The sequence below is a fragment of the Pinus tabuliformis genome, chromosome 3_2, assembly GCF_031772625.1.
Source record: "Pinus tabuliformis cultivar Carrire ecotype Pingquan chromosome 3_2, CPIR1, whole genome shotgun sequence".
Taxonomy (NCBI): Eukaryota; Viridiplantae; Streptophyta; class Pinopsida; order Pinales; family Pinaceae; genus Pinus; species Pinus tabuliformis.
In genome coordinates, this window is record NC_142302.1 from 378,156,494 (window position 1) to 378,160,277 (window position 3,784).

Here is a 3,784-nt window from a genome sequence, read left to right on the forward strand (position 1 = left end):
AATGGGTCTTCAAAAATAAATTGAATGAAAATGGAGAAGTAATTAGAAACAAAGCCAGACTTGTTTGTAAAGGGTATGCGCAGCAAGAAGGAATAGACTTTGAAGAAACCTTTGCTCCTGTTGCAAGACTTGAGGCCATCCGAATGTTCCTTGCTCTCTCAAGTTTTCAAAACTTCAAAGTATTTCAAATGGACGTGAAATCAGCCTTTTTGAATGGAGACTTGGAAGAAGAAGTGTACATTGAACAGCCAGATGGGTTCATTCTTGGAAATAATCCAAATCTTGTATGCAGATTGAAAAAGGCTCTCTATGGTCTCAAACAAGCTCCAAGGGCTTGGTACTACCGTTTGGACAAATATCTTCATCAACAAGGCTTTTCAAAAGGATCAGCAGATAGCAATCTTTATATAAAAGTTGAAAATGTCAAATTGCTAATACTTGTTGTATATGTAGATGACATTATTTTTGGGAGCAATGAAGAAGCTATGAGTCAAAACTTTGCCTCGGTCATGCAGAAAGAATTTGAAATGTCCTTGCTAGGAGAACTGACATATTTCCTTGGTTTGCAAATCCAACAAAAAGAAGGAGGAATCTTTTTATCTCAAACCAAGTATCTCAAACAGATTTTGAAGAAATATGGTATGGAAGATGCAAAACCAGTATGTACACCCATGGTCACAGGATGTAGCCTTAGTGCAAATGATGAATCTGTAGCAGTACATCGACCAACCTACAGATCTATGATTGGAAGTTTACTTTATTTGACAGGTACCCGACCGGACATCATGCATGCAGTTGGAATAGTTGGAAGATTTCAGGCAAATCCGAAGGAGACTCATCTTCAGGCAGTGAAGAGAATTTTCAAATATCTTCAAGGGACTCAAAATTATGGCTTATGGTATCCTAGAGATACAGATCTTACACTTCATGCTTATACAGATGCAGATTGGGCCGGAAGCGTGGATGACAGGAAAAGCACAAGTGGTGGTGCGTTCTTTATGGGTTCCAGACTGGTATCTTGGTTCAGCAAGAAACAGAGTTCAATTGCCTTGTCTACAGCTGAAGCGGAATATGTTGCTGCTGCATCTTGTTGCACCCAACTCCTTTGGATGATGCAGACTTTGCAGGATTTTCAAATCACTTGTACATCGCCAATCCCCATCTTATGTGACAACACAAGTGCAATCAGCATCTCAAAGAATCCTGTTATGCATTCAAAAACCAAGCACATACCAATCAAGTACCATTTTCTCCGGGAACAAGTACTTGAACAGAAGATCAAGTTGGAGTATGTTCCTTCTAAGGAACAAGTTGCTGATATTCTCACCAAACCATTGCCCAGGGACACTTTTGAATACCTCAGGCAAAAGCTGGGGGTTGTTGATGCATCATCTTATTGTTGAACCTTTTCTGATTGATGGCACAGGTTCAGGGGGAGCATATAATGCATTGTTGGCATTATGGAGGATGGTCAGAAGGAGATCTTGGAAATAGCTGCAATATGTCTCTATCTCTTTCATTGTGGATTATGGTTCTTTGCTGCAGATCTGGTTCATTTTCAGGAGGAGCATGATCTTAGGGGGAGCATACCCCTTTGCCCTTGATGTCAAAGGGGGAGAATGAAGCTGAAGTTTGTGAGGTTGCCATCAAGTCCAAAGGGGGAGATTGTTGGCATTCTATATGTTACAGATGTTGTACTTGATGGCAACTCTCGTGGCAAGGCTCTCAATTTGTTGAAAATTAAGAAGGACGCAGGAAAGCAGTTCAGAAGGTGCGTACCCGCAGGTACACCATGCAGGGACTGCGTCCATATACGCAGGGCAGCCGTTCAGGAGGTGCGTCCCCCCAGTGCACACATTTCAAGGCAGAGAAAAGCACACATGGGGTTTCTTATGTTTTACTCTTGGTATTTAGCTGACGGTATTGGGTTATTATGGTGTCGGCTCGTGGTATTGATCCATGTTTTAAGGAAGAGCTTTCCTATATAAAGCAAAGGAGATCATTTGGCTTGAGTATGTTTTGGGTTGAATATCTTATGAGGGCTAGATCTGGTCTAGATCTAAACAAGGCGAATCTACTGATGGACCAAGATCTCTTCGGTGCATGTTCAGATCTATAGAGCTGACTGTCTGGGTTACTTCTGAAGTCTTGAAATCATCTATGCCCGGAGGTACGCAGGTGCAGTAAGGGTTCAGGTGCGCCGGGACGCAGGCGCAGAAGGGTTCAGGTGCGTCCGGGACGCAGTGCAGTAACAGGAGATCTGCGTGGGGACGCAGAGCGACTAAGGTTCAGGTGCGTCCCTGGAGCAAAAGGACGCGGCGCGATAGCATTTCTGGGTGCGTCCCTGCAGCAAAGTACGCAGCGCGATAGTGTTTCTGGGTGCGTCCCTGCAGCAACAGGATGCAGTGCAGTTCAAGGAACAGTGCGTGGGCACGCAGTGCAGCAGAAGGATACCTGCGGGTGTACGCAGGAAAGCAGAAGGTGAATTGCGTCGCGACGCAGGCCACAGAAGGGAAAACTGCGTCTCTGTCTTAAGATGTTCTGTTGATTGAATTTCTCTGTTGATAAGGTGTTCTGGGTTAGTTCTGTTATTGCTGATCTGATAACTGTAGTGGACTGTAACTGTTATATTCTTGATGATCATTTGATGCTTTATGAAAAGAAGTAGGGGGTTGTAGCTCCCTTCCAAGAGAGACTGGAAAACGAGAGAGAGTTGTAGCTCTCTGCAGGTTGCAGCCTACGTACTGGTAAAGGACTGCACCAGTACAAAACCATTGTAAAAGGAGTTTCTAATTTGAAAGAAGATAGAGACATATTGCAGCAGGTGGTTTTCACCCACATTGGGTTTCCACCTTACATCTTGTGTTCTTTGGTGTGACTATCAGTTTTCTTTTGTTCATGCTCATTATTTTATGGTACTGACATGCAAAAATAATTCAAAGAACAAATAAAGAAGATTTATTAAAAGAATTATATAATACTGATTCACCCCCCTCTCAGTATTATTTCCAACAACAACTATTTCTAAGCTTTTCTGTCTCTTTCCAGGGAGCTCCAAACTCGCAAGATCTTTCTTCGATTTTGAATAATGAGCTATGCACCTCTATAACGTACATTATTGGATGTTTGCTTCGCCAAGGAAGCTCATCATAAATATCCGATGGATAGGTGGTAGTTGGTGTATGGTCTTCTTCGTGAATTTCCCTGCTTCGCCTACGTTGACTTCGATCAACATTTTCACCCCCTACTTCAATATAATTACATAAATATTAAAACATGTGAATGTATTTATACACATGCAAGATAGATATGTACACGTATATGTACATACAATTCATTTACATGTACAAGTTTGTTTTAACATAAAAATAAATAAATTATATAATTTGCCAAAATGATGAGGATCACGATGACCCAATTGAGATTCATGACCACCCGGAGATGGTTGAGCACCATCACACCCAAGTACTTGAGTTGATTGAGCTTTTTGACCACCCTCACAAGACGACATAATGAGATACGCTTTTGAAAAAACAGAAATTATAATAAATTAATTAAGTTAAACTGACAAAAATCTATTCAATATATGTATGTACAATATATGATTCCGCCTATTTATCACTTAAGTAAATGCACATAAGCATATATGTCCCATACCATGATGATGTGAACAATGCCCCTTCATTGATTGATCTGATACTCTCTTTGACCTAGTGAGAGATGCTCCTAAAAAAGATGGAATTTATTATAAATTAATAAAGCTAAATTGAAAAAAAATCAATTC